This window comes from Bison bison, unplaced genomic scaffold, assembly GCF_000754665.1.
Source record: "Bison bison bison isolate TAMUID 2011002044 unplaced genomic scaffold, Bison_UMD1.0 scf7180017864326, whole genome shotgun sequence".
NCBI classification, from domain to species: domain Eukaryota; kingdom Metazoa; phylum Chordata; class Mammalia; order Artiodactyla; family Bovidae; genus Bison; species Bison bison.
The window spans coordinates 2,523,718-2,534,517 of record NW_011494898.1 but is presented as its reverse complement, the minus strand read 5'-3'; positions in this window follow the sequence as shown (position 1 = coordinate 2,534,517).

The window sequence follows — 10,800 nt, the reverse complement described above, 5'->3', positions numbered from 1 at the left end:
TGAGGACAAAACAAACAGACAAAAAGGAAAACCCAATATGTACAAATCATCAGTTAGCTTGAATCCCCTACCAATGAAAATACATTTGGACTCATTTATTCATTGAGGACCTTCTATATGGTAGTGACCTGAATAAAGTAAGACAAATGGGTGGAAAAAATAATGACTGTTTTAAGAGAAGTAGGCTGGACAAGATTTGATAATGACATAGAACATATAGAAGAAGGATGAGTCTCCTTCGTGAGTTGCTAGACCAGTAGCTGACTGCTGGCCTCATTCACTGATGGTGAAGACCCAGGAGAAAGCTCACTTGAAGGGAATCAGGGTAAGAGGGTAAGTTCATTATTGGAAACACTGAGATTTGGGTTTCTGTGAGATATCCAAGTGGAGATGTCAAGAAAATATTAAGAGTCTGACCCTAACAAAAAATCCAGCTTCCAACATTACTTGGGGGTTAATCTTCATTGATAGTAATTAAAATCATGAAAATGGATGAGTTTACTCAAAAAGTATGTTTGAAGATAGAAAAGAGCCTGAGATAGTGATGAGAAATAGCAATGAAAACACAAAAATAGGAGAATCCACAAAGCAAAACTGAGCCAACTTAAATTGTGCGTGGGGAGAGAAAACTCATTTTTCTGCTTTTCCAAAAATAGAATTATAGAAATTATCTCACTGTCTTGCCACTATGGGTGGCCTTAAGTGTGTACTTAAGTGTGTGAGGCAAGGGTCATTTAACCAGGGTTTTAGGTGGCTTAGAGAAATCCTTTGTACACATCCGTAGACAGCTTGAGAAGCAGTGGCAGATAGCTGCAGTGCTTGCTACCAGAGAGTTAACTGGTTGTAGAAGGGAGATTTTTCAAGTTGCTCTCAGCTCTCAAGGTTAAATGATGAGAGGGCTTTCTTCATTGCACCTTCTCAAGAAGGTGAAATTGGGAGATTTAACCTGAATAATTCACGTGAAAATAAAACCATTTGGGGCTTGTCATTGCTTAATGTAGAAATCCATCATTATTTTACACAACTGGATACACTTAGTTCTTCACTTTTATCACAGAAAATCAGGAGGCGTGTAACTACATATTCATTCTCAGTAAAACTCTTTGTTGCCAAGATGAAGTACAAAAGTGGAGAGGTCAGAAAAAGAGCGTGCGTTCTCCCAGTATGTTTCAGTTTGGAGGTGACCTCACCGAACTGCAGAAAACTTGACCCTGATCACAACTGGCCTTCACAACAAGGCAGTGTGAGGCTTCAGATGTATTAAAGTGATTTCCCAGAAGTTTCCCATAGTCCTTTGGGATTTGAAAGAAACCTAACCTTTGAATGAAGTGAAACATCCTTTGCCAGAAAATTAGCATCATCATCAGGGGTAGCATTGTAAGAATGCAGTACCATTGTAAGAATTCAGGTACCAAAAGATACACAATCTAACTGGAGTTAAAGACATCGACAGTTCCTCTGTTATGGTTTTCCAGTAGTCATGTATGGCTATGAGAATTGGACCATAAGGAAGGCTAAGCACCAAAGAACTGATGCTTTTGAAATGCGGTGCTGGAGAATACTCTTGAGAGTCCCTTGGACTTGAATCCCCTACCAATGAAAATGGTAGCAAGGAGATCAAACTGGTCAACCTTAAAGGAAATCAACCCTGAATACTCATTGGAAGGTCTGATGCTGAAGCTGAAGCTCAAATACTTTGGCCACCTGATGCAAGGAGCCAACTCATTGGAAAAGTCCCTGATGCTGAGAATGATTGAGGGCAGGAGGAGAAGGGGATGACAAAGGATGAGATAGTTGGATGGCATCACTGACTGAATGGACATAAGTTTGAGCAAAGTCAGGGAGATAGTCACAGACAGGGAAGCCTGGCATGCTACAGTTCATGGAGTTGCAAAGAGCTGGACACGACTGAGTGACTGAACAACAGCTACAGTTCCTCTGCAAGGGGAAACTTGTCCTGAAAGGTCCATGACCTCCTAGAAAATGCTCCAGCAACTGACATTTTCCTTTGGTTACAAGATGGTCTCCTAATCCACAAGAATTGAAGTCTATTTGAGGTTCTACATACTAAGATAAATATTATTTAGTTATAAAGAAATAATTTGAATTTAGGCCCAAATGCTGTGTCTGAATCATAAGAGAATGATATAGTTGATGGATATTACATCAGAGGACCCTGGATTACCTGCATGCATCTGTAGTCCATCTCTGAAATCTCTCTCTGCTCTCTAAAGAGCAAAAATTATACTCAACTTCAGAATGTGAACAGCCCCTGGTCTTCTCCCTAGAGCTACTGAACACAGCAGGACATGTTTCTTTCCAGGCTATCACTATTTGAATCTGCAGGGATGTGCTAAAAGAAGCCCTCTCCCGGCTCTGCCTGGAAAACATTCTAATATCAGCATGTACCCGCCTGTGTGGTGGGAAGCCGAGCCCTCTTCCCCTCTGAGATGGATGAGAAGTGGGAGTTGATTGCTCCCGCTAAATAAGCTCTTAGGGTGTAAGTCTCTGTTCTTTGTCTCTTCAGTTGGAGGAAAAGACCTGTTCTTAGTTTTAGGAACTTAGGAAATGAAGTTTCATCTTCAGTTTTCAATCAGACCACACCAGAAGCATGCACGAAGTAACGAAGGCAGAGAGGAGGTAGGGAACTTCTCTGCATGGGACAGGCAGAGAACACTTCATGGAATAAGTGACTGAATCTGCTCTTGAGAGTAAGTAGATGTTTTCCATGAAGGCAAGACAGCAAGAGTATATTTGGCAAAGGAAGTAGCATGTGTAAAGTCATAAATAAAATGGTGATATTTTCTGGATAACTGCCAAGAAATTAATGAAGTCTGAGGTATAAGAGGGGCTTTCCTGGTGGCTCACAAAAGTATAAGAAGTAGATGATGAGTCTAGTACATAAGAACCTCAATTGTGAGCTGCATGCATTGCAAACAGTCCTGGATTTTATTCTCTAAAGGTGATGAGTTTCAGTGAAAAGTTATAGGCAGGGAAAGGCATGATTTGATTAGTGTGTACCCTGACTGTGAAGACAGTCTCAATCATCAGGCTCAGGGAACAGTTTCTCAGAATCTAGGGCCAACTGTGTTTAACAACTCTTTGCCTTGCCATCTACTTTACACAGGAAAGTGCAATGATTATATCACTTACAATATCAAAAATAGTCTAGACTTACATACACATGTCCTTTGGTCTCACTTCAGCAGCTAGAGAAAGAAGCAATCTATAAGAAATGCCAGCAAGCAGATTTTTTTGGACAGAGAGGGGTGACATTTGTGCACAAGAAAATGCCAGGGTAAATAAATTAGCACCATCTCCTCCTCTCAGCAGAAAAGCACAGAATATATATTCACTTTAAAGTGATAGAAAGTCAAGAGATTTTAATTTTATACTAGGCACCACACTCTCCTTAATTAACAACAATAATAATATCACATGTTTCTTGGATATTTATAAATTATAAACTATTTTCAAATTTAGTATTTCATATAATCAACACAGCATCTCTGTAAGGAGCTGGAGAGCTAGGCAGGACCTATCCTTTTATCTCCCATATATATATATCAAAAGGAGTAGTTCCAGAATCCAAATGCTATAGCATTGGGCTTATTCTTTTTTCCATTATATTCAATACTACATATGTAGGAGATAATAGACATGTGTACATTTTTGCTATAATAAAATTCCAGAAAGCCAAGCTAACTAGTTTCTAATGGATTGGGCAAGGTCATCCTAAACTCTCCAATCTGTTCTTGCACTCAGCAATTGAGGAGAGTCAGGTAAAGCAGGACATGACAGAGATAAATCCCATGAACGCCCCCTATGATCTCATAGCACTTTTTCCTCGCAAATCTCCCCTTTCCATCCCATCATCTCCTGTGGAATTCCGTTCTCTTAACAGGCTAATTATACATTTCAGAGTTTGAGCACAGAAATAACAACAACCTTCGGTTTATATAGCTTTGTTTTTTCTCATTCTGTTTTCAGAAGCCCAGAGTACTGTTTTAATTGCTTAAAGGGTAGGGAGGTCTTGTGGTGAACCTGACTTTCCCTTTATGTTAAGTTGCTTGACTCCACAGTAATTTCCCTTTTTGACCACCTGCCTCTACCAAAAGGTAAAAGATGAAATGGAAGAAAAATAGAGGATGGCATATGATCACCACAGAATTAAAACCCTGCCTTTTTCTTCTATCATACATGGTTTATGAGTGAGGAATGCCTAAAGAGCTGGATAGGAATTCAAAAATGGGGTAAAAGTAAAACACTGAGCAGTTCAGTTCTGAGTTTGCCTGTAGGGAGGTAACCATCACTCTTCTGTCTGCCACTAACACCAGTGTGTAGTATAAAAGAGCCACGATAGCTAGCATTTGAATTACACAGTAGTCAAGCTAGATAATTAAATTTCCCTTCCAGAAAGAATATGTCCCTGCTGAGGAAACCTTATTGCATGCTGGCGTTCATGGTGGCCATTATTAAATTTGTAGGACATGTCTTTGTATTATAACGATTCATGTAAAAGTTATCATTACACAACCCAAAATGGTCAGAAAAAGGAGCAAAATTCCAGCATGGTTTGAAAAAGGATCTGAAATCTCTCCCAAGATTTACTTTAAAAAGTGCATCCTAGCTCTGCACCAATAGCAAAGAGAACAACTGCCCAAAGTATTCTTGCTTTTCCTTGATGAATGGTAAATGGGGAAGCTTCTGCTATAGGAAAACTACATCCAATCCCTCAGAAACTTCTTCTAGACTGTTCTTTGAGGATATTTCAGTGTCCTAAGTTGATGTGATATAGGAGGAAAGTGTGATGATGACCTACCAATATGAAAATAAGTTCTGTTCATTGTTAAGGGATTCCAGTTTTAATACTGATTCCAATTTTGTGTATATGTTGTTGCAAAGGTTTCCCTCAGATATTAATTGGGCATACTGATGTATTTTTTAATAAAGTTTAAGAATGCACTACATAAGACACAAATATAATTTCATTAGACTCAAAACAATCTCTCCTAAAAATCTGTGCTATTGTGAATATCCCTTGTGTTTTCTTTAGAGAGACAAAAAGAGAGAAACAGATGTTACTATTATACTATTATGTGATCCTAAAGGGCATATGTGTCTCTCATTTCTATTTGGTTTGAATTCAGTGTAACATGTATGAAACAGTTATCTCTATCTTATGCCTTTTTCAACCCCCCATAGTACCTAGCTCAGAGTTAGTACTCAAAAAATTTTGCAAATAATTTGTCAATCACCAAGTAATTACTGAAAATCTGTGTAGCATTCATGATGTTTTTGCTCTACGGAAAATAGAAGTATGAACTTTGCCTTAAAATAACATAAACTTTTTGGAAAAACAATAATATTGACATTTCAAATGTTCCAGTATTTTTTAAACATAAGTTTCAATCCTGAACATAATCATACATGTAATATGGGTCTTTAAGGGTCTTTACTTCTTCCTTTGAGTTTATCATATCAAACATTTATTTCTCATTCATCCTTTCTACTTCTCCACGTTCTTCTAGAAAACAGGTGTTGTTGTTGTTGTTTTTTCCCCCTGTCAGCGAAATTGACTTAAATGAGTGTAGAATAAAGTGAAAGATAGAAAGGTACTATTCATTTAATCAATATAGGTCTTCAATAAAATTTGTGTTCTCAAGTATTTTTCCTACTCTATAGTCAAATACCTCTTATTGATGGAAGAAAGGGTATCATATGTTTAAAGTGCTAATATATATTACTGACAAATTTGCGGATGGGAATTCAGATACGGTATATTTTCAATCACTGAGGAAACCTCAGTTGGCTACTTCAAACAGCTGCTTTTTGGTTTTATCATTGCAATTTTGTACTCTACCAGAAATGCATCATATCAGTCCCTTCTTAAACATCTCACCTAGCTCACCATCATAAAGGACAGGATCCATGCATTCTATCTTGGTAAAATAAGGCCTTTCATAAATGAACTCTTGTCTGCCTTTCCAGTCTCATTTTGGGTGGAGGTAGATGGCAATTTTCTAGGTTGACTTTGAGAAAGCAGCCAAAGAGGGTCACTTCTATTTCAGATTAGAAAGCATTCTCAACATTTTGGAAATTTATTTTTAAAATGGCTTATATCTATACTTGACTCAAAAAAGAGCATTTAACATTACAACAATAAGCAAGGAAGCTTAGGTGTTAGAATTGAGCAAATTCTGTAACCGATTGCTTTTTATTAGAATACAACATATATCAAAGGAGTAGAAATTCCAGACAGCTCATTATTAAATAGAAAGATGAATAAAAGCAGACTGCATTTTATCTAAGTTATCCAGCTGATCAATCCATTCAAATGAGTCTTTCTATTACAGGGATATCAGCCAAACTGGCACTCCAATCTCTGATTGATAGCTTAGAGTAGGATTAATTTGGGGTCATAAGAAAAGAATGAAACAACCATTCCCTTTTTTTATTTATAAATCTCATAAAGAGATGATAGGTCCTTAGACAGTTAGATAAATAAGCAAGCATATCTATGGTATTCTTTTTTAAAATTCCAGACCACTGTTTGTGCTATTTAGGTGATAATAAGCTGTCATTTAACACTCTTTTAATCATCCAAAAGAATTTAAACTCTCAAAGACTCAGTCCCAGGATTTACAATCCATGCCAGAATCTATGCTGGTAGCCTCTGCCTTCACTTGTCATACTGGATACTCAAAAACCATGCAATGGTGTTTGGGCTACCCAAGATTTTGGCTAGCTTTGTGCCTCCTTATACGTTCTCTTGCCCCTTTGACTAGCTTGAAGGTCCCAGGGATGTTATGTTGCTCTTAAATGGGCATTTTGAAATGTGCTGCAAGTGACAGGTTATGGTCAGGAGCCAGCTGTTCACATATTTGATCAGCCAGCGGGAAATCTTTCAGCAGTTCTTAAATAAAAAATACGGGATGGTGTCGGTGTTTGGTGACACTGTTTTTAATCTTCACATTTCTCACTGACAGGAGGTAATGGTTATCCATGGGAGACCTGTCACATGACAACAGCTTCTTTACCACCAGGAGAGTCACAATATGGCCTACGAAACTACCTTAGCAGTCATAGCATTTGGTGCTACTCTTTCTGGAAAGGCTATATTAGGCCAGAGAGGTTTAAAAAAGAAAGACTATATTATCACTAGAATTTCTTTTACTTCTAATTGTCTAAATTAGTATAAAATGCCTTCTCTAATAATATTAATATAATCACAGAAATTAAGGTAGGGCATAAAATTGCATTTCAATTCTGATATTCTTAAAGTTAGACCATAAATTGAACTGATTTACTGACAGGTCAAATTGATCAAAGAACTATCAGCACACTACTGACATCTAGCATTCCCGTCATCATCTGTGGCAAGTAAAACTTTTACTTTGCTGCTGATCGGAGTGAAAGAAAGGGATGGGTTTCATTAGAAGGCCATGTTCTAAGGAATGTTTTATCTCAAATTCTGGAATTGTTCCAGGAGTATCTATCACCAATTTATAGAAGAGCCAGAGAACACTTCATCATATTCTACAATCACTAAAAATTAGTATGTATAATAATAATACAAAGTATCCAGGTACAGAGGAAATACAAAGACAAAACTTGATCAATAATTTTTTAAAAGAAAACTTCAAGGCAAAGTAAAGCATTAACTTCAGTCAAGATCATAAGAAGCAACGGTCCTTTTCTTTGTGACCACCAACTTGAGCTTTGCTGATTTCTCTTCATGCAGTGATGATGGACTATTAGATACAATATAATTTACAAAGGTGTTTGCAATGTTTATGACAGAGAAGGTAATGCAGGAAAGCTTATTTCCGATATATGTGTGTTCATTGGAAGGACTGATGTTGAAGCTGAAATTCCAATACTTTGGCCATCTGATACGAAGAGCTGACTCATTTGAAAAGACCCTGATGCTGAGGAAGATTGAGGGCAAGGAAGGGAAAGGGACGACAGAGAATGAGATGGTTGGATGGCATCACTGACAGAATGGACATGGGTTTGGGTGGACTCCAGGAGTTGGTGATGGACAGGGAGGCCCAGCATGCTGCAGTTCATGGGGTTGCAAAGAGTTGGACACAACTGAGCAACTGAACTGAACTGATGCACACATATTCATAGGCTCTACAGTGTAACTGCAACATGCAGACTAAATGTGGAATATAATCCTTTTTCCCTGGTGGCTCAGATGTTAAAGAATCTACCTGCAATGTGGGAGACCCAGGTTCAATCCTGGGGTTGGGAAGATTCCCTGGAGAAGGGAATGGCTACCTACTCCAGTATTCTGGTCTGAAAAATCCCATAGACAGAGGAGCCTGGCGGGCTACAATCCATAGGATCACAAAGAGTTGGACATGACTGAGCACACGTGCATATGCCCACACAGGAATTCCTTCAAAATATCTAAAATTCAGGGTTTCCCAATCTCAGCACTATGGACTTAGACCAGATCATCCTTTGTTATAAAAAGTTGTCCAGTGCACTGTAAGAGGTTGAGCAACACCCCTAACCACTACCAATTAAATCCTTCCTCCACCCACATTGTGACAACCAAAAATGTCTCCAGTCATAGCCAGACATCCATGGAGGGCAAAAATTACTCCCATTGAGAATCACTAGTCTAAATTGTTAAAAATTATTTCCTTCCCTTCTTCTACCCAATATAGGGCAAGCCTTGTCCTTAATTCTTCACATAAAAACTAAGACATCATTCTTAAAGAAGCATCTTTGAAAGCTTGTAAGTTTAAAATAAAAGCAGCTCAAGAATAACTTAGGACAATTATATGTAGCATTTCATGGTCCTCCGATTCCCTTACTGGGCGTCATTCTGATAGGCTCCTCCTGTGTGTTTCTCACAAAGGAACCACCTACTCTCCTACCACTACCAGTGTTACAAATACATTTACCCTCAGAAACCAGCCTTGCAAAATGCTCAAAGGGAGGAAGAATTTCTTATCCACCCATCGACCCCCACACCACTCAGGGCTGCCCTTTCTCTTCAGGGCAGCTAACTGACATCAGTGACACCAAGAAGGTGCTAAAGACAGACATCCCAGCTGACGCTCTCTAAACCCTTTCATTAGTTGTGAATTGAGTCCTGAGTTTAGCGACTATAAAAGGAGTTCTATGACTTCTCAGAAGTACATGAATAAAGATAACTATATTATAAGCTGTTTATCACCTTCGACCTACCCATTTAGTTATGGCCTAAGTCTGTGGACATAATATCCAAACCAACAGACTATCATTACTCTGTTATAGATTACCCACTCGTTACTAACACTCTGTGTAGGATTTTAACATCCCAGTTCCTTTCTTAGTTTTTAATTCAGCGTGAGTGAGTGGCACCTCCAGTTCTCTCCACCTGTACTCATCATCATTCATCAAACTGAGACAAATGAAAAAATATCCAAAACTCTGCTTGAATAAGTCACAGTTTGCATATGGCACAGTGCATTCTAAATACATAGAAAGCCAAAAAAAAATTTTTTTTAAATATCTCCACCAAAAAAAAAAAAATGAATTGAGGGAGCTGACACATATAGCACACCAGCACAGTTAACCTCTTGTGTGAACTGGAAGCATTAGCACTGGTACTTTGCACTCAGGATGAATTGAAGGCTCCAGTTCTGAAAGATCAAAACTGCTTAGAGATTTGAAAAGGTGGCTTGTAGAGCCCTAACTTTTCAGATTTCAAAAATCATCAGGGCCGATTTCAGTCAAGGTGCCCCATTCTGTCTGTGTGTTGCAGAAGGATATCAGTCAAGCTTCATTCAAAGTATTTATTCACTATTAATGTACATTGTGCAGGTAGCAAACAAAACTTTTAGCATATCAATAGTTGTATAAATACCTTTGTTTCTGAGCAATAGGAAACATGAAAAATAAATGCAATGAGGAAAAGAAAGACATTGAAATTTCTAGAATGATGTAAATAGAGAATTAACATAAATTTTTTAAAACATGAAATGTGGATATTTACCCACATTATGTGGTTGACCCCCCCAGCTCTAAATGCAACTTTATTTTGGTTATTCTTGCCTATAAGTTTTAAATTACTTATATTTACTAGGCTTTTTAGTTATTTGCTTTTAATATATATAGTGCTTAGAAATAGAAGAGTATAACAGAAAGCTAAAACTACTGGAAAAGTACAAAAATTTAATCATATTTGATAAATATGTAAATCTTATTATTGTGTCATTTGAACTGTATTGCTCTGTTCACACTCCAACTTTTTCATTTATAGTGGTCCATAACTGCGGTGTTGGAGAAGACTCTTTTTTTTTTAAATTTTATTTTATTTTTAAACTTTACAATATTGTATTAGTTTTGCCAAATATTGAAATGAATCCGCCACAGGTATACCTGTGTTCCCCATCCTGAACCCTCCTCCCTCCTCCTTCCCCATACCATCCCTCTGGGGAGGTCCCAGTGCACCAGCCCCAAGCATCCAGTATCGTGCACCGAACCTGGGCTGGTGACTCGTTTCATACATGATATTATAAATGTTTCAATGCCATTCTCCCAAATCTCCCCACCCTCTCCCTCTCCCACAGAGTCCATAAGACTGATCTATACATCAGTGTCTCTTTTGCTGTCTCGTACACAGGGTTATTGTTACCATCTTTCTAAATTCCATATATATGCGTTAGTATACTGTATTGGTGTTTTTCTTTCTGGCTTACTTCACTCTGTATAATAGGTTCCAGTTTCATCCATCTCATTAGAACTGATTCAAATGTATTCTTTTTAATGGCTGAGTAATACTCCATTGTGTATATG